Genomic DNA, 26,755 nt, shown 5'->3' with positions numbered 1-26,755 from the left:
CAGTAACAAGATGCTCTTCTGAAGACAAAGGGAGCTGGCAGACGCTCAGATGCAGCGTCTTTGACAAAGGCACCACTTGGAAATATGGGGACAGGGTAGAGGTACAAGAGCAAGCTCAGACAGGCAAGACTGAAGCAAAAGGATGAGATACATTCCAAAGAGGTTCTGGGCTGCAAAGGGAGTGAGCATCCTGCCTACCACCCATTGAACAGATGAGAAAATGAGGTCCAGAGAAAATAAGACTATTACACAGGAGTTAAGAACAAGGTCTTTGGTTGTAACCCCAGCTCTGCCACGTGCTTGTTCTATAACCTTGCACTTAATCTCCATGAGTCTCTCATTTCTCATCTTGAAAATGCATATAATAAAACCTGCCTCAAAAAAATGGCTTGTGAATGGCTCACATGGGATAATGAAATAAATAAAGCAAAGTAATTATATAACTATTACCACTAGTATTAAAATCATCCAGCAAAACCATCTCAGACAAAGGACTCAAATCCAGTTATTTCAATTTCTACATCAGTGTTCATCTTCAGGTGACCCAACCAACCTTCACAACTAAGTCACTTTCTATGTCAGTTAAGAATCTCATTCACCTACTAATAACAGTGGCTTAAAGAACCGAGGGGTGTGTTCTCTCGGATAAGACCAAATGCAAGAAGCAGAGCACTGGTAAGGGGGTTCCATGAGCCAAACTCCCATTTTTCTGCCATCCTGAGATTTTAGTTTTCATCCTCAAGGTCACAAGATAGCTGCTGCCGCTCCAGCCATAGAGGAAACGGAGTGGGAAAGGACAACGAGGTGCTCCTGCTTGTAGAGGCAGCTCCCTTTCAAAAGATTCCCTGGAAGCTTCATTCCGTGGCTTTTGCAACACCCCTGGCTGCAAGGGAAGTTGGACAACACCTGATAAAGCCAGGGTTTTGTGCACAAAAAGGGGAGAGTGGATATTGCCAGGGTAATGAGCAATCTCAGCCTTTTGGCCATAGTCTTTAAGATAACAGATTAAGTCATTTCTCCCATCTGCTTTGCATCCAGGACTTCTGAGAGTCCCCGGATGTTTACCATCTATGCCTGCAGCTGCCCCCAGGGTCCAGCATGGTCTAGGATGGGAATCTTGCCACCCCTCGGTGCCTGGGCTATGCCTTGATGCTAAGAGCTGACAAAGATTTTGTAGATGGAAAGAGTGAATAAAGGAGGGTGTGCTTTGGGTGGGCTCTGCATTGCCCACAACTCCCCTCAGTACCTGTAGTTTTAGCGGTCGGTTTCCTTTTCCTCGCTCTGAAGAGAGCAGATCTGAGCAACACTGAGATGACACCTTGGTAAGTCAATACTAAGTCAAATTATGTCTCTTCTGCTCCAAACCAGCCAAAGGTGCCCCATTTCTTTCATAGTAAAAAGCCAAAGTCCTTTATACTGAACTGCCAGGCCTGAGACCAGGGGTCCTCAAACTATGGCCCGCGGGCCACATGCAAATACAAATATTGTATTTGTTCCCATTTTGTTTTTTTACTTCAAAATAAGATATGTGCAGTGTGCATAGGAATTTGTTCATAGTTTGTTTGTTTTTTAACTATAGTCCGGCCCTCCAACGGTCTGAGGGACAGTGAACTGGCCCCCTGTTTAAAAAGTTTGAGGACCCCTGCCCTAGACAATCCTCCCCACCCCGCAGGCACCTCTTTGCTTCACTTCCCCTCACCCTTCCCCCCTTATTCAACTCTACTCCTACCACAACAGCCTCCTTGCTGTTCCTCCAGCATGTCAGGTCCATTCCAACTCAGAGCCTTTGCACTTGCTGCTCTCCTGTCTGGAGCGCTCTTTCCCCGAGTATCCAAATGGCTCCTCCCTCACTCCTACAAGGCTTTGTGTAAGTATCACCTTCTCTTCTATGCCTCCCTGGCTGCTTGAAGATTGACCACCACCATGAATGACACAGTAACTGTCCAGACCAGGAAGTTCATGACCAACAGACTACTTCATCAGAAACAAATGGTCATTGACTTCCTTCACCATGGGAAGGCAACAGTACCTAAGACAGAAATTCGGGAAACGTCTTCAAAATGTATAAGACCATACCAGATGTCATCTTTGTGTTTGGATTCAGAACTCATTTTGGTGATGGCAAGACAGCTAGCTCTGGCATGAATTATGATTCCTGGGGTTATGCAAAGAAAAATGAGCCCAAACATAGACTCACAAGACATGGCCGGTATGAGAGGAAGACCTCGAGAGCTCAGAGAAAGGAAGCCAAGAACAGGATGAAGACAGTCAGGGGTCTGCAAAGGCCATCACTGGTGCTGCAGAAAGTGAGCTGGAGACTGGACAACAGGAGGAGTAAAGATTCTTCTGACTTTGTCTGTGGTGACTGTGCAGATTTTTCATGAGAACGTTAATAGACTAAGAACTTCCCAGTGAGGTTCACACTGACCACTCTATTGGAAATTGTAACCACCTTGGCATCCCCAATCTTTCCATCCTCCTCTACCTTCAGATAGCACTCATCACCTAACTTACCGTTCACTTTATTTATTTATGATCATACTGCCATGCTATTTAGTCACATTTTTTGTTTACCTATGTATTGTGAGGGCAGGGGTTGGGGACCATTTTGTTCCCAGCTGCACCCTCAGCCCCTCGGACAGAGCCTGACACACACAGCACAGACGCCATAAATATTTGTTGATTAAACGTACATATTAATGTTGCTCTGTCTTGGGGTAAAGGAGAATTGCCAATTAGGAAAGGCAGTTGACAGGAGACGAACAGGTAAGAGTCTGAAGGAACCACCAATAAAGACAGAGCATCCATACAAAGTCAGATCAAGAAAACAGGCATTCTGAGGGAAGACAGGAAAGTAAAGATCTAGATGGGTGCTATACCTTTCCCAGCCAGATGAGGAAGCCCACGCTCTCTCTGTTCTGTAGACAAGTGTTGCCGCACCCATTCACTGGGTGACAAAAACGATTCCATCACTGGTGAGTCCAGTCTCTCACATAGTCCAACTAAATGACTCAAAACTTAATGATTCAGAACCTTAGCCCTGGTGCAAGTTCCCGCCGCCTAAAGCAGTGGTCGGCAAACTGTGGCTCTCGAGCCACATGTGGCTCTTTGGCCCTTGAATGCGGCCACGAAGTTTCAATCGCATTGTACGTGCGCACCCGCACGTGGTATTTTGTGGAAGAGCCACACTCAAGGGGCCAGTGTGCCAACCACTGGCCTAAAGGAAAGGAAGCTTGTTCCCCAAACCAGCCGTCTCTGGGGTCATTGCTCATTTCCTTCCACCTACAGCTTCCTGTTGACTGTGTCCCTCCTGCTGAGCTGCTCTTCGACTCTGTGGCTTTCAAAGCCCCCTTTCACCTCAGGGTGGGTACTTTCCAAAGTCAGACCTCTGCTGGTGAAAGCAGGAGAAAGGACTTCCTAGGAAAGTGACCAGTCAGGTCCACACAATGCTGCCTTCCATTTATACGCCGCAACACCCACACTCAGGGGATGCCTCGGTGACAAGGCCATCGATCAATCCTGTCCCTAAATTAGCTGGAGATTTTTTTTTCTTCTCCTACTAAATAATTTGGAAATGATTTTAAAAATGCAATGCAAAGAAACAGCCTTTTTTTTTCTGTCTTCTAGCCATGAAAACACACACTGCTTCCTAGAGCCTGATTAATGTTAAATGTGACCTTTTGCAAAGTTTCTTGGCAGGTTAATTTATGATGCTTCCAGAGCCTAATGTATCAGGCAGTGGCTGTTTATGTGCTTGATGAAGTATTCTTTGTCCGGACTGGATATGTCGTCCCAGATCTTCCGTAGTTCACTCCCCCTTTCAATCTCTCTTTTACTCTAACTTTGTGCTTGGGTATTTCATCAATCTTCCTGGGAAGAAAACATGAATATATTTATGAATTCTCAGTCCCTAAGTTGTCATGCACACTGTATTAGCTTATTACTGTATCTCCAAGATAATCCTCCCCTCTCATCTCGTTACATCTGTGCTTTTGAGTTCAGGGAGATCTCAGCTCAACCCAAACGACTTTTAATGTTTGGTTTGCCATGAGAGCTGCTTTGAGGGCCTCTATCTTGAACAGGTGTATCTTCTCCTTGCATTCTTACTGCCTTTGCCTTTGTTCTTCCCATTCCCAGAAAGAGAAATCTAATGAACTTGACTTGAGCCCCACGAGGTTGTTTCAGCCTCAGAATATAACTACACGTAATGAGCATGCAGATATATTCATAGAGCAGAGGCCAACCAATGTGTATCAGGGATGTGGGGGACTTTGGAGGCCCTCCGCCCTGAGAAAGTGCTATGCAGAAGTCAGCTATTACTTGCATGGAAGTTTCAGGCTATCAAAGGTTTTCGCCTTGCTTCTCAGAGCCTAGCACAGGTTTGGCCCACAGTGGGTGCCTGATTCGCATTTATAGAAAGAAGAAAGGTGAGATAGCAAGGGAGGCAAGACCGTGCTCTCTAAAACAATGACCCTCAAATCCTTTATCAGAGGCCTATGGACGAGAGCCTGAGCCCACAGGGTGATTTTTAGATTTCATAACAGAAGCCCCGGCAGCCGCCAGCACCCCCTTGACCACCACTGCTTGAGAAACTGTTACAGGTGCTAAGAACACCTTTCCCCAGACCTGCAGCTCCCTCCCGGCTGTCACATAGGCATGTGCATTTGCACCACGCTGACTGCGTCAAGGATGGCTTCACAGCAACAGTGAAGACGGGAAGGAGCTGGTGACCAGAGCAGAGCAAACCGGGTCGCTGAGCTGCATTAAAGGCCCAGCAGAGGCAAGAGAACACAGGTTGTGCAGAGGCCACTCAGGAGAGCTCTGTGGTTTCTCCAGAAATATTCTGTTGCCCAGAGAAAAGGCCAGAGAAAGGGGATAGTTGAGTTTGTCCAAGGTCAGCAATAAGGAAAGTGCAGCACGGGCTCAAGAGGACAAGGAGTGGGTGGGGCCAAATGTCACGGCGCCCAGGCTAGGGACAGGGACTCACAGTTTTGGTTTCTACTTGGTCCATGAGTGTTATATTTGGGAATATGTAAATGATGGGTGGGATTTTTTAAGCCATTTTGGCATCAGTTACATACATCTCAACTGTCTTTGTCCTCCCAAGGAGAAAATGGAATAAGCCAGGCGGAGCTCCCATTCATAGTACTCACCCCTGGAGGCTGCTTACGCTGTGAAACATTACATTCTAAGGTGCTTGAGTGGGCGAGCCTCACTAGTGAGAAAAAGAGACAGATGTCATCTGCACAGTGTAATCTGAAGGACAAAGGGAAAGCTGAGTGGCCTCCCTACCCCATGCCTCTGTCAGCCTGCCAGAGAGCCTGAAGCTTCCCTATTATTCACTGCTTGGGTTTACTGTACAGAAATACTAAGAAAGCACAAACTTTGCCTGAAGTGAGTCATGCAGCTCAGGTGGCACACAAGGAAACACATGAGAATCATACCAAGCTGGGTTTGGATCCCGGCTCTCGTTGTAAGCAATGTGACACCTGGCAAATTACTAGCATCCCGGAGACTCTGATTCCTTATTTATAAACATGTGAATTCTACCAGCCTTGTGGGGTTATTATAAAAATGGACTAACTGACACGTAGCACAGAGTTAGACACAGTGGGGACTCAAAAAATTTTCCTTCTTTTTACGTTTATTGCTATGAAGGTATAGTAGGAAAAGCACTGGACAAGAGTCAAGAGCCATGGGTTCTCGTCCCTGCCTTCCATTAATGAGCTATGTGACCTTTAAGGTCACTTTAACTCTCTGGTCTTCAGTTTCCAGAGAGACATGAACTGGATTCATTCATTCAACTGGTGCCATTGAGCTCTCATCTGTGCCCAGTGCTACTCAGCCACTTGCATGACCAATAAATTAATAAGCATGTATGTGACATAGTGGCAAGTAAGAAGCAGATAATTAAAATGTAGTCTTATGATGGAGAGATATTGGATGGCCACTGTAGATTGAGTAGTCAGGGAAGACCTGTGCGGGGAGGTGATCTTTATGCCAAAGCCTCCAACAATAGGAAGTACCAGCCACAGAATGAGCACGGAGAGATGCTGTACAGGCAGGAAAAAAAAAAACTGAAAATGCAAAGGCTCAAAAAAATAAAATGCAAAGGCTCCCCCAAGGAAGCAGATGCAGATGGCTTCTAAAGTTCTTTCTCAGCTCAACGGTCTTTATCTCACGTTCTCCATGACTTCTGTGTATGACACTGGGGAAAGCCAAATAATAGTTCTCGGATGGGACGGTTACTGTTGTGAATTGGTGGAGAATGCTGTAGTTGGCCTCCTTCTGGTAGGGCCCAATTGAACAATGGGGAAAATAAGAATGAAAACTTGGAAGAGAAAGTATATAAGAAATAATTGTGTGGTGGCCTCAAAGGGGCCTTGTGAAGACGGGGGCCAGCTTCCTTCCAAAGCAGCCAGCATATCCTTACCATTAGACCTGTAGAAACAATGACAGAAGCTGGTGGCTGGGACAGTTGGGTGCTTTTCTGAAGAGCCTTCACTAAAGCTGAAGAAAGGTAGAACTAAGTCAGGAAGAAACTTCTTGAATGAACATAGAAGAAGGGTCTATACAAATGGCCAACAGACATATGAAAATATGCTCCACATCACTAGCTACTAGGGAAACGTAAACCAAAACTACAATGAGATGCCACCTCACACCTGTTAAAATGGCTGTGATGAGGAAGATGAGTAATATCAAGTGTTGGAGAGGGTGTAGAGAAAAAGGAGCCCTCCATTCACTGCTGGTGGGAACGTAGACTGGTACGGCCACTGTGGAAAACAGGATGGAGGCTCCTCAGAAACATTCTTTTACACACAGCCTTGCATCTTCCATTGAGACAGTGCTTTTCAAAGTAGTGCGCCCTCATTCTGGGACTTGCTTAAAGTAAGACCATCCTTTTACTCTAGTTTCTCAGTAGCATTTTGAGGATGAACGTTTTTAGTTTGGGCTGGAAATTATTGAGAATTCATGCAGAGAGTACGGTTATTTCTGTGTAAGTGTCATGGAAGTGTTCTTACACCAAAGTTGCATCTAACTCATTTTGATGCCAGCCACTCTCTGTCTGCCTGGAGGAAACTGCCTCCAAGGGAGAAGAAGCTGCAACATGCAGACACCGTTGGGGCCCTGCATGGGCTACCCTTCAAGTTCCCTCTGGCTTGGGGTTTACGCTGTTCCATCCAGGGCCTGGGGAAGCCACTTGCAGGTGTGTGGCCTTCAGATTGCCTCCTAGCCACCTGGCCAGGGGGAATAATCACCCAAGGTAAGGGTGGAATGAGTGCCTTGCCTATTCCAGACATGTCAAGGGGGTGTTGCCATGGCAGACACTGCCAGTCAAGCACCATGTTCCTTGTAATGGAACTCAGACAATACCTGCCTCACTACCCTCACCCCTGGGCTCCAGGAAACCCCTGATGTTTATTCAGAGTTGGCACATACATAGAACCTGTTTGTCATCCCTGGCCTAAGGGCACCTCAGGGTGATGGGACCAGGGCATAGCCCAGCACAGACAGACATGGGTGAAGTCCAAGGGGAGGACCCAGGTTCCAGTGCCAGAGAGCCAGGGTCTTTGAGGGCCTGCGTGTCCCCACTGCATGAGGATCAGACTACATATGTGACTGGGAGAAACAGCCCCTATCAACATAGATCTGAAAAAAACAACAAATTCAGAAGAGAAAAATCTAAGTGTTGGGTTTGGGGTTGTCATATGTGACCTGTAGAATAAAGCAAATCCAGTAAATTCTTAAAAGCATTACAGGATGAGAGCATGAGTGGGGGGGGGAGGACGGGGGTTAATGGGGGGATGATGACACATTTGTAATTCCTTAACTAATAAAGAATTTAAAGATAAATAAATAAATAAATAAATAAATAAAAGCATTACAAGCCAGGAAAATGACAGGCAAATATTACTCATGAGCGAAGATGTAAAAATATATAACAAGTATTAAAAAAGCAAATCTAACAATATATAAAAAGAATCATACACCATGATCAAATAGGATTTATCCCAGATATGCAAGGCTGACTCAACATTCAAAAGTCAATTAATGTAATCAAATAGTGTAAACATCAACAGGCTAAAGAAGAAAAAGTATATGATCATATCGATAGATGCAAAATAAAGCATTTGACAAAATCCAACACTGATTCAAAATAGAAATCCTCAGAAAACTAAGAATAGAGGACAAACTTTCTTAGCTTCATAAAAAACATCTACAAACCCTACAGCTAATATTATACTTTATAGTGAGAACTAGATGCATTTCTCCTATGATCCGGAACAAGAAAGGGATGTCTCCTTCCACCACTCTATTCAGAATCATAATGGATGGCCTAGCTAACTAAATGAGACAAGAAAAGGACATCAAATTTTTATATAAAAAAGGAAGAAATAAAACTGTTTTTGTTTGCAGATGACATGATTGTTTATGTAGAAAATCCCAAAGAAGTGACTAAACACACACACACACACACACACACACACACACACACCCCACACAAAACACAACTCTGGAACTAATAAGCAACTACTAAGGTTTAAGGATAACAGGCTAATATACAAAATTTAATTGTTTTCCTATATATCAGTGACGAACAATTGGAATCTGACATTTAAAACACAATATCATCTACAAAACAATTACGACACTTAGGTATAAATCTAACAAAGTGAGTACAGATGTATATAAGGAAGACAATAAAATTCTGGTGAAATAAATCAAATATCTAAATAGGTGGAGAAACATTCCATGTTTGTGGATAGAAAGATTCGTTATAGCTAAGATGTCAATTTTTCCTAATTTGATCATAGATCTGAAATAATCTTAAAATCCTAGCCAGCTATTTGTGGATATCAACAAAATTCTTATCAACAAAATGATTCTAAAGTTTGTACAGAAAGGCAAAGACAGAATAACCAACACAATACTAAAGAAGAACAAAGTCAAAAGACTGATGTTACCTGACTTCAAGACTACTCTAAAGGTACAGTACTCAAGGCAGCATGGTACTGGAGGAAAAACAGACAAATAGACCAATGGAATATAACAGACTCCAGATATAGACCCACACAAATATAGGCCTCTGATCTTTGACAAAGGAGCAAAGAAATTCAATAAAGAAATGATAGTCTTTTCAACAAATGGCACTGGAACAAATGGACATCCTTATGCAAAAATTTAATCTAAAAATTAAATCAAAATGGATCATAGACCAAAATGTAACAGGAAAATCTATAAAACTTCTATAAGATAACACAGAAGAAAATCTAGGTGACCTTGAGTTTGGAGATGAGTTTTCAGATACAACACCAAAAGTGCAATACATGAAATAAAAAAAATTAAAATTAAGAAATATGCTCTGCAAAAGACACTGTTAGAAAGAAAAGGACAAGCTATAGTCAGGGAGATTATATTTGCAAAACACCATCTGATAAAGGCCTTGTATACCAAATGGGGGGAAAAGCTCTTAAAAATCAACAATGAAAAAAAAATTAGAAAATAGGCCAAAGATCTAAACAGACATCTCACCAAAGAAGATACACAGACAACAAACAAGCATCTGAATAGGTGCTTAACATCATATGCCATTAGGAAATTTCAAGTTAAAACAACAATGAGATACCACTCCCTACCTATTAGAATGGCTAGAATCTGAGACAGTGGTTCTCAACCTTCTGGCCCTTTAAATACAGTTCCTCATGTTGTGACCCCCAACCATAAAATTATTTTCGTTGCTACTTCATAACTGTAATGTTGCTACTGTTATGAATCGTAATGTAAACATCTGATATGCAGGATGGTCTTAGGCGACCCCTGTGAAAGGATCGTTCGACCACCAAAGGGGTGGCGACCCACAGGTTGAGAACCACTGAGAAGCTGACAACACCAAATGCTGGAGAGGATGCAGACAACAGGCGCTCTCACTCACTGCTGGTGGGGATGTAAAATGGTACAGCCACGTTGAGGGACAGCTTGGCAGTTTCTTACAAAGCTAAACATAGTTTTACTATACCATCCAGCAATTGCACTCCCAGGTATTTACTAAATTGAATTGAAAACGTGTGTCCACACAAAACCTGCACAAGAATGTATATGGCAGCTTTATTTACAATTGCCAAAAACTGGAAGCAACCAAAATGCCTTCCATTGGTGAATGAATAAGCAGACTGCACTCCACAAAATGGAATATTATTCCGTGATAAAAATATGTGAGCTATAAAGCCATGAAGAGGCATGAAAGACACTTAGATGCATATTGCTAAGTGAAAAAAAAGCTAGTTTGAAAAGGCTGCATACTGTATCATTCCAACTATATGACATTCTGTAAAAGGAAAACCACAGAGACATTAAAAATACCATTGATTGCCATGGCTTTGGGGCTAAGGGGCTAGGGATAAATACTTGAAGCACATGATTTTTAGGGCATTAAAACTATTCTGTATTTAGGGGTAATGATGGATACATAACATGCATTTGTCAAAACCCATAAAACTGTACAATGCAAAGAGTGAATCTTAATGTGAAATTTGGACTTTAGTTAATAATAAGATATCAATATTGGTTCATTAATTGTAACAAATATACCACACTAACACATGATGTTAATGATAGAGGAAACTGATGGGGGAAGGTATATGGAACTTTCTCAACTATCTTCTCAATTCTCTAAATCTAAAACTGTGCTAAAAAAAATAAAGTTGGTTGATTTTTTAATATACCTTACTGGCTTAAAACAATGATGGTTTCTTTGTTGCTCAGACTCATGTCCATGTCAGGATGGCTGCCTTTTCCTCACTGGGGCCAGCCTGCTTGATGGAGCGTCCCCATCTGAAATATCACCAGGCGCCCTGGCAGAAATAATGTAGAAAGTCATCCAATGTCTCCGAAAGCTTTTCCCCAGAACGAATGCTTCGCTTCTGCTCACATTTCACTGTAAGCAAGTCATTTACCCACATCTACCTTCAAGGGGCAGGTAATGAACTGTTACATGTGTCAAGAAAAGAAAAAGCAAAATACCAGTCATTAGTCTTAATGACTCCTGCTTCCTAGTTCATTCCCCGGCCCACCACCATCACAAGGACTCAGGGCAAGACAGTTGTGCACAGGAAACCTCGGGGCCAGTGCGTCAGGAAACGCTGCTGCTCTGAGACAGAGTCCCTGTGAGCCCTCATATCCCTACGTGGCATTGCTCTACCTCAAGCAAGCTCCACCTGCTCAATTGCTTCATTCTAAACATCTCTCTGGAAAAACCTAGCTCTTTTTTTAAAATATATTTTATTGATTTTTTACAGAGAGGAAGGGAGAGGGATAGAGAGTTAGAAACATCGATGAGAGAGAAGCATCAATCAGCTGTCTCCTGCACATCCCCTACTGAGGATGTGCCCACAACCAAGGTACATGCCCTTGACCAGAATCGAACCTGGGACCCTTCAGTCCCCGGGCCAATGCTCTATCCAATGAGCAATCCAGCCAGGGCCTAGCTCTTTTATTAAGATCTGCCTTGGCTTCCTACCCTCAGTATCAATTTACAAAGAAGAAAGAAGTCTGAAGAAAGACAAAAGAAAGGCTGAGAAAAGTATGTCTCCAAAAGTCTTTATAGGTGAGAAGATCAAGGTGCTTGGCACCAGATTTCACTCCACTGAGCATTGCTCAGCAAGCTGCTTGACCCGTCTCTTCACCTGCCGCCACCAAAGCAGATGGCAGGGTACAAAAGGGCACATGGGTTGTAAAGAATTAAAAAGTTTTGTTCTGTTCATGGCACCCAAGAATGCCTTAAGCAGTCTCATGCTGAGATAAGTGGAAGGAAAGGCATCACTAAGGACTACTTGAAGTGTGTGTGACAAAAATTTGACTCCAATCAGTTTAAACAAAAAAACAGAATGGGTTGGTCTGTATACCAGCAAGTCCAAAGGTCTGGTCTCATTTCAGAAATGTCTGGATTCAGAGATTTATTTAAACAACATCGTCAATTCTCTCTTCTCTCTCTCTCTCTCTCTCTCTCTCTCTCTCTCTCTCTCTCTCTCCCTCTCTCTCTCCTTTGCTTTTCTGTGTTGATCTCTTCTCAGGTGATTTCCCCCCATGTGCTACAAAACTGGCCACCTGGACCTCTAAAGTTAGAAGTTCAATTTCTCTCAGACTATTGTTTCCTGCAAGAAGAGAGACAGAGACAGAGAGACAGAGAATACTTCTGCCACTGGTTCCAACAAAAATATGAGAAGGAGGCAGCCTGATCCAGCCTCGCTCCCATGGCCATCCTTGAACCAATGGCCATGATCACCGTATTCTGATCTCACTGGTTCCACACGGGACAGGCTTCTTGTTAGAAAGGTTGCTTGTTTCTGTAGGAGAAGAAAAAGGAAAGAGACTAACGCTTCAGCCTACCAGAGCCTATCACAATGGGGAGACAGGATCAAGCAAACACACACACACCAGCCCTTCTGTTCTCAAACTGCCCATCTTGAAAATCGGCTATGACTCCAGAATTGTCTAAGGCTGAAGAAGATAGAATCCCTCCTCCAGAGCTATAGTCCTCTTCCCGTCCTCCACGAGGGAGGGACATGCTGTGGACACTTGTTCAGCCTCTTCTGGGTTGAACACCTTTACCTTAGTAATGATATTATTCCCCACCAGAGCCTGTGGGTATCTTAAAGAAAATGCTGGTGTGTGTTTTTCTTTGCCTCCTTCTATTATGAGATCCAGATAGTCATTCAGCTAGTGTTGGAGGGATGCCTGGATCTATGGATCCATGAACAGACAGGCTAGGAGTTTCTAAGAAAGTAAACATGATCCCTGAATGCAGGATCCTTTTATTTTGTCAAGAACAAACAGAATGCCTTTTAACAGAACAGATTTACAAATAAAAGCAGGAACAAATATAAATCAATGCCATCTGATTTGACTCCAATAGTGATCAGAGGATGCCAAGTACCGAGTAAACAAAGTCAGGTTTCCACAGTTATGGAGTTCATTTAATGACAGCTTTTGCTTCTTGTCATTTGTGCTCAGATCTTAATCACCCTCAGTAATGTGATCCTCAAATGGGAGGGACACATGCTAGATGCAGAGAGCAGCTTGGATTGGAAGGGCCCATGGCACTTTGATTAGTGCAGAGAAACAAGCCCTGGGGCTCTAATTCCTGCCTGGGTCTAGAACAGTCTAAGGCTGCGTCCTTCCAGGCCACCATGCCCCACTCATCTCAACCATCTTCCATCTGCGGGTAGGGGATTTCTCCATTTGCATAAAGTAGAAGTCCCTCCAATCCTTCCTCTCTGACATATGCAGACTGCACATTAGCATGGTAATGTCTCATGCCATTAGTGAATAACGTGCTGAATAATTAGGCTATGAAAATCTAATGGCAGGGATTTTTGTTTTATTAGCAATTTTCCGTCCTATTGTGTTAATTTCATCTCATGTCAGCCGGCTTTCTAAGTAAACAATGATCACAGGCAGACATTATTTCCCAGCATATTATGCTGCCGTGGGTGACTTAGCAGACCAGAAAATGGCTTAAGTTGCCTTTTGTCTTGCAGTCTCTGCCTTCTGTTGATGTCACAATATCTGTAGTCCTTGGTTTCCCTATGTCCCTGGAATATTCATTTCCTGTCTGTTCTCAGTCTATCTCCAGGTCCATCCTGCTTTTCTTCTTCCTCTTTCTGCCATCTCCTCTCCCATACCTCTGTACACCTGCCTGTGATGATACTGTTGTTGTCCAGAACCTTAGTCTATTCAAAGAATTTTCATGTCCATCTTGCATTCTCTCCCCACCCCCTTCATTTTCCCCACACACTTTCTTTCATTTCTTTCACGTTCCTCCCCAACTTATCTGCTTTTCTTTCCACTCGACTATCTTCTCATCATTCCTTCCTCCTCCCCCTCCTTCCACTCCTCATTCTACCTAGCTCCTGAAATGCTATCTCACATCTCACCCCCCACAACTCATTTCTCCTTCCTGTTCACTGAGATTTCTGGCTGACAGATGATTAATATTTGGTCCAACCATGTTGGAAAGTTTAATGCGTTTTCTGTGATATCCCCACAGTCATCAAACATCTGCAAGTTTCTCCCAGAGCTGAGAAAAAGTTCTGTTACTTTAGGATGTTGCTGCTGTCCAAGTTACAAAAGCAGCTGCCAAGTCCCTGAGAAAGATGGTGGGGACAGATATTTGGCAGCATTTTCTTGGGTCATCATGTGGGACAGATCTGGTAGGGGAGGCATCATGCTGACCAGTAGCCCTTCTTCCATTCTGCTTCTTTCTTTCTGACTCCAGGAGTCTATAAATCTGTATTCCTTCATGACTGGGTAGTGCTTACTCAAATATTCAGGCCAAAGAACTGGAACAATGGGGTAATATCTACTTTTTAAAAGATATGGCCAAATGCCAATAACTCAAGTGTTTTATCCAAGCATCCATAGAAGACCAATAGCCTGGCAGGCTGCCATCTTGGGCAGCAGGTTGAGACAAGCCAAAGCAAGCCATCGTTTTCATAATTAACCCACAAAGCTACTCTGCCTGCTAATGAGCATAAATACTACCCTTTTTATTTTACCCACCCTTTACTTCTCATTACTCAGCCACATTTCTCCACTGCTCCTCTATTATGCCCAATATGTACATGGCTATTTGACTTCTTCAAAAATCAAGAGCCTTAACAGATGAGATTTTAGTCCTACAAAGCCTGGCATGACTCTTGTGCAAAAGAGATCCAGGAAAGGTACAAGGAGTTTTGAAAAGCACCAAGACACAGAAGGATTTGATATTCTTGTGAATCTATCATGTACCTAGAACTGCACAGTGGAAAGTACAAAAGCATGAAGAATAACTTCTGTAACCTCAAGAAAATGTTGATTAAACAATAGTATAAGAGTAAGTGACTGTTAGATTGTGGGAAATGAGCTACACAGATCGTTGTATTTTAAAAGAGAAATCGTCAATGTGGTTTCAGGGAGTCAGTGGTGATTTAAGTCAGATTTTTAAACATTCCTGAATGGAGAAACAAACCAATCAAAGCACAAAGGCGGTTTGCGGTCACACGGCCTTGCTGATACGAACAGCAATAACTACTGGACAGTAGGAGGCTGGGTGCTCACAGCTGTCATCTGGCACAGCCACCTAGCAAGCATCACCCCAGGATTGGACCACTTAGGCCATTATGCTTATAGTTCACCATGGACCAGTCTTAGATTCAGAAATGGGCTAGCCAACCACCGCTCCTGCCACACCTTCTTTATTTCAGCTCTCACTACCTGTCCACATCAATATCCTGCATCAGGCACACAAACACTCCCAACGCTGACTGCTGCACTAGCTAAAATCGCCAGCCACAGCCAACTTCTCCCAGCATTCCCCGCATCAGCATTCAGCACCACGGCCAGCGCCCGAGGCAGCAGGAAAGAGAGAAACCTGGAAAGAACAGCCAGGAAAATATTCTCTCCGTATTCAGCCATGGGGTCCCTGGTTCTTTCTCTTGTTTCTGGTGACTCTTGAGTAGCCTAGGGCCCACTCAGGGCTACTGTGTCTGGGTGTCCATAAAGATAAACTGTGTTAAACTAACACATTCACCGATTCACCAGTAGCTGAAGAGAAAGGAAAGCACCCGATCCCTCCGTTACATATATGCATAGCCCCCTCCCCTCTCTAAGAGGCTGATCGCATTGGACAACAACTACAGACTCCTTCCCACCCTCTGCTGTTTGGTGACTAAGAGAGCTTGGGACTGAAAGACCCGATTTAGTCATTAATATGTGGTGATCCCCTAGCCTCTGTATCCAAATCTGAAAAAAAATAGCGTTGTCAGTGAGGATAAGTGAAAATGTGCCTTCTCTACCATCAGAACCCCCTAAAGAAAGTATGCAAGGTTGTGTTAATTAATGGCATATACAGCTGCTTTCTATAGTTCATAACTAGTATTAAAGGGTAATTGTTAACTGTTTCATCTCCTCAAGTCTACATCAAGCCTGGCATTAAAGGAGTGATCTGCTCTCGTTTCTGTTTGGATTTTCACCATTTCATTGGCTTCCTGATGGCAGGAGATATGTTAAGTCAGTTTGACCCAAGAATATAAATTTACTTCCCTGTTTAGTTATACTCACTTGCTCACTTCTGTCTCTCTCTCTCCCCTCCCCCTACCTCCTCCCCTCTTTCTCTTTGTTGAGTTGATATAGGCAGCACCTCAACAGCTGTGGCCCCAACAGCCTCAGCAGCAGAAGCGAGCAGAGCAGCAGACGCTTTCCCTTCTCTTCATTTCAGGACGTGAGAGAAGCTATGCCGAGTGACGGGTAGGGGCTGGCTGCTCCAGAATCTCAGCTCTCCTCCAAGAGCCTGGCACTGGGCACAAGCGTTGCCAGGAGCACACATACCGACATGGCAGCTTCCCGCTGGCATGAGGAGCTACGCTCTCTGCACTGTTGGGAAGAGCTGGGAAGGAAGGGGCCAGAGCCAGGTCTAGATAGAGCTGAGATACAGCCTCTACCTAAGTGGGGGATCCCAAAGCCATAAGGTGGCACCATGGAGTTGGACACAGTCTCTAGCAAGAAAACCCATCTGTCCTTGAGACTCACGGAGGGAGAATCCTTTCCTGAAGGTCACATGTGGTGGAAAGAAAAGGCCGAACTTTTCCAAAGGACTTGGGCTCTGCTTCAGAAAGCTGGGAACAGAGACCGTCAGTAAATAAACACAAGACCCCAAAGTAAACAGATTCTCTCAGGCCTCTGGCCACTGCCACCCTGAGCCATGCTTCCAGACAAGGCACCCAACTAATAGCACATGTCCTCACAGTACATAATATTTGGATAATTATCAGATTTGGAAAAGCCTTCTAGAAAAGGCTTTGATTGTTGGTACCTTTGCCCATGATTGCAGACCCTGCTCCTCACTCAAGCACTTCCTATGCACGCAACTCCCACCACTTTACATCAGGCTGCTCCTCTGTACCTTTTCCCAGCATTGCATCCCTGGACTTTGAGCTCTAGGAGAGGGATCCCAGCCCCTCCCCTGACCTAAATCTGGCCAAGATGTCCCCTTCACTCTCCCCGAAGGCACCAGAGCAAGGCGCAGGAAGGAGAACATGAAAGTGTCTGATAAACAAGCAGGGGGCCAAGGCAGGCAGGGGCGAACAGTGAGCTCAGGACCGGGGTCCAAGAGCTGGCTCCATTCCTACCAGCTATGGGTTCTTGCACACATAATTTGACCTCTGTGCCTCAACTGCCCCGTCCACAAAACAGAGATGTAACCGCAGCACCAATGCCCCAGTAATGTCAGAGAGCAGTGCCCAGCAGGTGCCCTGGCAACAATGCAGTAGCAAATAGTACTATCATGGGGGGAGTGCATTTTCACCGGCCCTTCGGAGGCCTGCGGTCAAGGCTGCGGTTTTGAACTGTAGAGGTATAGAGGACAAGCCCCTCTTAACCTCTGTGGAAATTTCCTAAAAGGAAACATGCCTGTGGACACACAACCCCAGCTGACTCGGGACTCCCGTTCCCTTGCTCTGAATGTCCCTCTTCCTCTGGTCACCTTTTCCAAAGCCTTCAAGTCCTGGGCCTGAGGGGCCCACGGGGTTTCCATAACCTTTGTGCTCCTTGGTGAAATCAGACTCTAGGAAAGCAGGCCTGAGCACGGGTGGGTCTCTCCTCGCCTTTACTCCCCCGCCCTGTGACTGTGCAGAGCTGGCATCTTCCTCCCCCAGGTCCACAACACCTGTTGGATTGAGTGCAGAGTCTTCTCCCACGCCCAGCCCTCCCTCCAACCTGGGATCCCCCTCCCGAGCACGTCCCTGCACCTGTATTTGTTAATCAAGCCACAGAGGACGCAGTAATTGCCCAGCAGAAAACACCGGTGCAGATGTTAGGGAGCGCTGGGGCAAAAGCGCTAAATGAGATTCTTGTTTTCCAAACAGAGCCTGAGACTTAATTACAGCCTTTCCAAGTGCTTATTAAAAACCCTTATTTTTTTCCTTATTGTTTTCCTGCACGGCGCATATTGAATCAGCCACTGCTGTTGTCTTGTGTTTGGAGCGTTCATAAAAAGAACCGATGTGGAAAATTGCAAACACCAATTGTACCCAAACAATATCTTCTCCCTTTGCTTTTCTGCCTGGTCCTTTTTCCTGCTGATAGTAACATTGGAGATTGTATTCAGCGCACATCCGGGCTCCTTCCCAATAGCCCAAGGGCGTCTTTTGCACAGGGAGGGACCTCCCCTCCACCTGCCCAAGAAAACAGTGTGGAGGCAATTAAGCTTCACTCTGAGGCCACGAGGAGTGGAAAACCATATCCCGAGGGAAGGGGAGTGGACAGGTGATCAGCAGACCTGGAATCACAGAGCATTGGGCCAAGATGTCCCTCAGCAGACATGGCCATGACCTTCCCTGACAGGTGTGGGAACTGCCGGCCCAGGGAGGTGACATGATGGAGCCCAGACAAAGGCAGCTCTCCTGTCCAACCAGACTGGAGAATGTTCCACTAAATACACAGCCCCCTTCTGATGTTGGGGGACTCGTATCCAGAAATATCCGTGGCTCCTCTTTTAGCCCATAAATTTCCTCATCAAAAAAAGGGGGCTCCCTGGCCAGTGTGGCTCAGGTGGTTGGAGTGTCATCCCATACATCAACCGGTGGTGGGTTTGATTCCCAGTCAGGGCACATACCCAGGTTTCAGGTTCAATCCCCAGCCAGTCGGGGTGGGTGCAGGAGACAACTGATGGATGTTTCTCACATCAGTGTTTCCCTCTTTCTCTCTCTCTATTCCCCCCTCCTCTATTTAAAACCAATTCTTTAAAGTGGGGGTTGGTCTCTGGGTGCCTTCTCAAGTGGAATGTCCCATCTTGATAACCAGCTTTGCTCCCTGGGAGTCACATCCCTGCTCCAAGGGGACCAGGGCCGGAGTCACAGCCAGATATGGTACCACCCAGGTGCTGAGTATTTGAATTGCCCACTTACCTCTGAATGGTGCTCCCTTTGGAAAACTGGCCTGTTTTCCAGGCCTTTCTCTGACAGTTTCTATGGGACACGGTCCTAAGGATGGACCATGGGAAAGAGATAAGACCCCTCCATGTGCCCCTAGGTCTCCATCAGCGCCACCCCGCCACCCTCTCCTGCTCTCCCACTCACTGTCCCCTCAGCCGCTGCTTGGTCTGGACCCAGCTTTTGAAGGAGACACAGCTCCTCACTCCAGGGCTCCTTCCTTCCTCCCCTCCCTGCTGCTCTACTGCCAGGAATGAGGAGGGGGCACAACTGGAGCCAGTTGAGAGGAGCGGTGCACGCCTGGAGGAAGTTTCTCGTTGACCAGTGTGTCAGATTCTATTCCTTCTTTCTGTCGCCTGCCCCTCATAATCCCCCGCCTGCAGCCAGCCTCCCAGCCTCCATTCCGCTCATGATCCCACGGTGCCTTGTCAGGAAAGCAGGGGAGAGCAGGGAACGGAGCTGGCCTCCTCTGTCCCGCTCCAGGTCAGAACCCACTGAACTCAGTCTCTGTCCCGCAGGTCCCTTCCAGCTGAGGAGGGACCTCTGTGCTTAAATAATGGGGCCCAGGCCTTGGCCATGTGACCCCAGAGAAGTCTAGATTCCCTCCTAAGTTTCCTCCTGAATTTCTCTGTCTCTGAATCCTAGTTTTCAATCCCCCACGAGGATGGAGGGACCAGGAGAGAAAAGGCAATGGCAGATTCCCAGGACCCTCCACCCCTACAGAGTGGGCGACAGAAATAGAAATCGAGGCACAACCCAGCCCACTGCACCGACACTCAGGCCACCGCACCCCTTTGGGGCTCAGGGCCACACAGGAGCCTGGTGAAGTGTGGCAAGACCAACACTTTGAAAATGTGGTGTTGTCCCTGAAACTCCCCAGGGCTGTCTCTCCAGCAGAATCCTGGAACTTTGGAGAGAAAGACTGTGCCAGATCCTCAGACGATTCTCCATTTCCCTGTCGCCCTCTATCTCCAGCGCTGCAGGGCTAAAAGCTACACTTCCCAGACCACCTTGTGGCTCAGCTCGGGCTCTGCCAATCGGATGCATTTCTGCCAGATGTGGAGAGTGGCGACCAGGGACGCCAAGTCTCTGCAGAGGAACAGGGCCAGGCAGGTGCAAGTAGAGCTGGTGGCTGAGCTCTGGGGTCCATGGTCACATCACCGGCTTCAAGGGTGTGGGGCAGCCATGATGGTGATAGTAGAGGAAACTGACAGTAGAGGATGGTGACATGGGGTTTCCTGACCCCGTGGCCTTGGCTTCGTTCTTTGGGCTCTGCCAATGATTTTGTAAAGTCCTAATTCTCTGTATAAAATCCCTTTCTGCTTGAAATGCCTAGAGTGGTTGCTGTTTCCTGCTTCAAATGCTGACTGATACAGGGACTCCAGAAGTCTTTAGACCTATTTTGCAGATGAAGCTCAGAGAAGTGAAGTGACTTCCTCAAGGTCCCACAGCCACTTAGAGGCAGAGCTGGGACCAGACTCAACCTCCCTCACTGCAATCCAGAGCTCATGTCAGTGGCAGGTGATGAGGAAAGTCACTATCCCTTCAAACACCCTTTCCTTTCCCTCCAAGCCCTGCCCTCCCAGTCCCACCCAGTCGGGGAGGGGGTGCATGTGAGTGAGTGTGCAAATACGTGGACATAGCCATGTGTGTGCCCTGGCACACATTAGCACAGTACATGCCAATATTGAGGTCTCTTGTCCCTGGTGCCACCAAAAGTCCAAGTGGCCCAGCTGCCACCTTTGTGCTGTGCCTGTTAAAGTTCTTTCAGGGAGCAAGCTTTCACTTCATGGACAATTCAGCATCTCCATTCAGAGGAAATTGATGTTTTGCCAAGCATTTTCCCACTTGAGAGATGGTCAGAACTCCCAGTAAGAGCAGATAAAGGCAATGGAAGTCAGCAGCTTAGAACAACAAGAAAAACAGCTGAACCAATGAGGGAAATCTCTGAAGGTGACACAGCTAAGGAGGCTGTTAACAGGCTGTCACCCGGGGCCCAGAGGAGAGAGAGACTCCAGCCAAAGACAAACTTAGACACAAGGAATCCAGCGACTGGCTCCCAGGAGCTCTGGACGTGGGTCTCTCAGCTGGGCTCCATTGGCTTGCACAGAGCTTCCTTCCAGGAATGGAAAGCTTGGTCCACCTCAGGGGCGATGACAATGGCCATTGGGACAGCAGACAGTGGAAGGGTACATGGAGGAAGAGGGGGGAGGGAAGTAGGTCCAACCTGGGAGCAGTGTATTTGAACTTCAGAGGGTCCATGAGTGCTCGCCTCCTCCTCCAGTTCTCCTTTTCTGAGTCTAAGTGTATTAAAGTCAACCTGGCCACGTGAATTCGATCCCCCAGTGCCGCCAAGCCTCTGGGGCTAGGGCAGCCCATCTTGCAGCCCAGGGGTGCCTTCCAAGTCATTTGTCCCCAAAGATGATCTACAACCCAGGCCTACCCCTGGGAACACTCTCATCAGAATGCATCAAAATGAAAAAACAAAAGGATAAAATTAAAAAAATAAAAGGATAATGCAGGACATGTGTAGGGGTGTGTGTGTGTGTGTGTGTGTGTGTGTGTGTGTGTGTGGTTGCCAACTATCCTTTCTTGGAAAGAACTATCCTTTATGCTAAGATTATTCCTTTCCTGGGAATAGTCCCTTTTTCATGTTAAAATATCGCTTCTTTTGCGACTTGGTAATAATAGGAATGCTGACTACTCTTGTGGTTTTAAGGGGGTGTTTCTTCTTTTCTTTTTTAACTTTCCTACTTGAGGAAAGAAGTCAGCTCCCTGTGTCAGCCCCAGTTGGTTGGCTTGGTTGGTTTTTCACTGGTCTGTGCAGTGCAGAGGCCAAGAATTCACCTCCCTCCCTGCCCCTCGCCTCAGCAAGGCTGATGCAGAGACCCAGGGTAGGCTCCACCCTCCTTCCCCCTCAGGGGCCCCCCTCCAATCCCTTTCCCACAACGCAGCAGAGGAGCCAGAGCTAGGAGGCTACTGACCCTGCCACCTTCCTGAGAAAATGATGGGAAACTGAGACCCCTATCACACTCGGGGCGGGGGGGGGGGATCCCACCTTCTGCCTCTGCCTCCCTATACCATCTCCTTCCAGACATAAACCAACAGCTTTGGTGCAGTCCAGTGAAAGTCATGTTAGCCATTGCCCCAAGGAAGCTTCAGATTGCTACAGAGGGCTGCTGGTGAGTGTGTGAGATCTGAGTTCATCTCAAAACCAAGCTTGTCCTCTCTCTTTTTTTTTTGGTTGTTGTTGTTTTTTGTTTGTTTTTTAATCCTCACCAGAGAATATTTTTTCTATTGAAAGAGGGTAGAAGGGGCGGGGGACGACATCAATATGAGAGAGACATTGATTGGTTGCCTCCTGCACACCCCCTGACTGGGCCAGGGAGCGAACCCACAAACCCAGATACATGCCCTTGACCGGGAATGGAACCCAAGACCTTTTGGTCCCCAGGCCAATGCTCTAACCACTGAGAAACACTGACCAGGGCAAGCTTATCTTATCTTAAGAAGGTTCTGGTGGCGGACTCCCTTAGATCAGCAGATCAGCAGATACAGAACACATATGACAGGCCTCATCTTTGCCTCTGCCCAAGCTCCCCCACTGCCTGCAGGGTTCCTCTGCTGCTCCCATCTGCCTCCAGCTTCCTCTCTGTTTGTAACTCAAATACCAAATCAGCCTAAGAGTGAGCCACCCTGTGAGCTGCTCCCTCCTGAAACCACCGATGCCCAAGACAGGCCCAGTGAGGCGTGAGCTGCAGCCCCAGTCTCCACAGGCTCCTCCCAGGCCGGGCTCTTCCATCACCAGGCAACTCAAGGCTACAGGAATGGGCTCTCCAGATGGGTCCCTGCTAATTGAGTGAGTTTTCCCCACACTCACTCAGCAACCAACCACACCAGCAGACTGCAGGGTCACCCAAGACATTCTTTTGTGCTTCCTCAGGGGGTAAATCAGGTCTTCTGGCCCCAATGCTTTATGTCAGACACATATAAATTCATTTTCTATCTATTATTATTACTCCCATTTTATAGCTAGGACATAGGCAGAGAGAGATTAGGTAACTTGTCCAGCGTCACACAGCTGGTACATAGATAAGCCAGGATTTGAACCCTGTAGTCTGGCTCACAGTGCCACCTCTGTCCTTGGCACACATGGGCCTTCTGGGGCCCAGAGGCTTGGACAAGGGTAGGACTTGGAGAGGCAGAGATCGAGGACGTATTTCATGCCACACCCCGTGCAGGTCCTGCCCAGCGACTTAGACTCTCAGGTCTGTGGAAGTGACTATGAAACTCTATGAAAGCTGTTAGCCTGCTCCGGGAAGCAAGTGGGAGGCCCCTATTCATGTAGCAGAGACCAAATGAGGTCACCAAGGGATGAGCACAGGGAGAAGAGAAGGAGCATTGGCTGGGTGTCGGGAAGATGAAGAAGAATCAATGAGAGTCTGAAAAGCAGCTTCCAGCAAAGACGAGGCCCCAAAGGAAAGTCAAGTGTTTCAATGAGGAGGGCGTGGTCTGCGGTGCCAAAGGCTGCTGATCAGTCAAAACGAAGAAGTCCAGGCCAGGGGCTCAGGCATGGCTCTGCCACTGCCTCCCGGCTGCTCCTGGATGAGTTCACTTACCGCTCCAGGCGCCATTCTCTCCATTTGTCCACTGGGGATAACAATACCTCTCTCATCAGGTGGCGTGATGAGCTACTGCACTGAGAACCGAAAGTAATTTCAAGTGCCTGGTACCGTGCCTGGCAACAGCAAGCACAATGATAGCAATGAATAAGCAGTGTTAGATATTCAGCTAGTTCCTCTCCTTTATTCTTCTCACATCAATAGGAGGGGAAGGAGGAAGAAGGCCATTCCCTGAGGGTAGGGAGTGGGTAGAGATTTGGAGGCTTTTGGGGGGTTCTAGCCAGTCTCAGCTTCTTTCCACATTGGAAGCCTTCTCAGCAGGATGCTACCAAAGCCCTGGAGGGCCTGATGACCAGCAGGGGGCGAGGGGAGGATACCCGTGGGGAGGTGCCAGCAATGCCCCGAGCTGCATGAGCACTGGCTGTACTGGAGCAGAATCGTGAGTGAGAGTAAAGGAGACCTGGCGGGTGTGCAGGGAGGGGCAGGGAGGAGAGGTGCTCCTGGACTCTGTCCCGGAAGTTCACCACTGAGGCAGCAGATGGCATGAGGAGACCTCACAGAGCCCAGCTCAGGGTGGTACATGACACTCTCAGTGGGCAGCACTGGGATGTTCCTCATAAACTCTTCGGCCCCTCCCAGAAAACTCTCTCCTGGTCTCTGGTGACAATGGTCATCTGTCTGTCATCTGCCTGCTGCCTGCACCCTCCTGGTCCTTCAGACCCCAGATCGCAGGCCGCCATATATAACCCCCAGGTCTGGCAGGACCCAGGCCCATTCCATGGCATCACACACTTCCGGTTTCCATGGTTACCACAACCCCTCCCCACGGCTCCCACCCCCCGGACTCAGACCTGCCTTCTCCAGGGCTGCCTGGCCTCACTGCCCTGCCTGGCGATGATGCTAGGCTCACAGGAATAGCTCCCTCAGCTCAGTTTAGGGCAGGCTCAGAGTCAAAACACCTTTGCTCATCACGGCATTTCCCCCCTATCACCTCAAACCTGCCAGGCCAACCCCAACCTGCTCTGGGTTGCCATGGCAACTCTTTCCACAATCACTTACTAGTATGCCTTGACCCTAGAGCTGGAGCTTGAGGGACTAACAGGGGTGGGCAAACTTTTTGACTCGAGGGCCACAATGGGTTCTTAAACTGGACCGGAGGGCTGGAACAAAAGCATGGATGGAGTGTTTGTGTGAACTAATATAAATTCAAAGTAAACATCATTACATAAAAGGGTACGGTCTTTTTTGTTTTTAGTTTTATTCATTTCAAACCGGCCAGATCCGGCCCGCGGGCCGTAGTTTGCCCACGGCTGGCCTAGGGTGTGTGCTTTTAAATCCTTGGTGTGGCCTCCAGTGAGGCCGTAGATGTGCCGCACTGAGGAAAGAGCATTTTTCACTACCTCTACAATTTAAAAAATCAGTGTAATCAAACAAGAAACAAGAATTCTCTAGAATCTGCCCACTGTTCTCTGGTCCTGCTGGCACAAGCCCCATTCAGGCCACCAACCTCTCTCCCCTGGACCAGGCTAATGGCAGACAGGACCAGGCTAATGGCAGTCACACTCCTAACCTGTGTGACTGCAGGACCGACTCCTACAATCCTTTCTCCACCATCAGCCAGAGGTTGTGCTGTAACTGGGAACCGGGTTACATCAGCCCCTGCTGGACACTCTCTAGGAACTGCCTGTTGCCCTCAGGATAGAGTCCCCTCCTGAGGCTGGACCCTCATGATCAGGCTCTGGCCACTGCTCTAGTCTCAGCTATCCCTTCATCCCTGACCCCTCACACCCTGCCCCTGCGCTCTACGATCCAGTCCCCCTGAACTTCCTGTGATTCCCAAATGTACCTTTCTCTGCTCTCTGGACCTTTGCACATGCTGTTCGCTTTGCCTAGACTGCTCATCCTCTCTGTCTAGCTCATCTCTATTCAGCCTCAGGGCTCAGCTTGGGTACCATTTATTCCAGAAACTTTCTTGATAACTGCCTCCCCCACCCCCCAACTAAGCTGGGTGCCCCGCATGCTCTCCCATACTTTATCCTGCCCCTCTTTGAGGATGCATCACATATATTAGCTGGCCTTCCTCCCATCCAACTCTAAGCTCCTGGGAGACAAGGATGACTGTCTTTATTCACATCTGTAATCCTAACACTAAGCAGGACACGAGGGCTGGGGATTCAGTGAATGACTGAATGGAAAGGTGGGAGGGAAAACTCCACATGTGTGAAGGTGAGCATGTCACTTCAATTACAGAAAGAAATTGAAAGAGATTGCTGAATGATACCTCTCCACTTGCCTGGCTGGCAGAAGCGCAGCTAAGGCCCCCAACCTGAAAACACTAGTCATGAAGCCCTCCCTTCATTCTTACATTCCAGGAACTCATGAGAAGACCTGGTCTCCCCGCTCCTTCTGTCACAGCCCCCTCCCCAAACCCAGTTATGTAAGCAGGAGACAGGAGAGAATTCAAGATAATTTTCAGAAATGCAGAGTTGTAGGCCCGGGGAGAGTAGTGTGGATTTTCCCTCCTTTCCCCACAGAAAATGCATTCCCAAAGCAGAGTCAAGTGGGGGCAGCTCCGACAGAATGGATTGTAGAGACTGGAAGTGTCTGCGTGAAGGAGATGCTGAGCTCACTCAGCCTCAGCAGCAGGAGAAGGGCCCAGTCTGGCCCTGATCTGTTTGGAAATCTCTTCCCCCTCTCCCCCACCCCCCAACACCACCCCAGGGTGCAGACAGCCTAGCGCACACTCCCACTGCACTACGTGAAAAGCCTCCAACAGTTACAAATAGCGCTTGGCTCTGGGTGGAGAATTGTAGGGGCCAGTGTTGGAATGGGGAGACAATTAGGAGACCGCTCCCATGTTTTCCTGGTCCTGTCTGCCATGAGCCTAGTCCAGGGAGAGAAGTCCGTGGCCTGGACTGGGCTGGCGCTGGACAGGACCAGAGAAAAGTAGGCGGATTCCAGAGAAGTCTCGTTTCTTATCTATCTGCTTATGTTGCTCCATGCCCAGCACCACTGCAGCCCCGCTCGGAAAGGAAGGCCTGGAGGAGTGCTGACGCGGACGGATGATGAGATATGAATTCTGAATCGGATTAGACCAGGCTGCCTTTAATTCCTTAAAGGGGCAGAAAGCCAGGCTGCCGGAGGCGTAATTAGGGATGGGTGGGA

This window comes from Myotis nattereri (assembly GCF_964212035.1).
Source record: "Myotis nattereri genome assembly, chromosome: 11".
Lineage (NCBI taxonomy): Eukaryota > Metazoa > Chordata > Mammalia > Chiroptera > Vespertilionidae > Myotis > Myotis nattereri.
Note: the sequence above shows the minus strand (reverse complement) of the source record.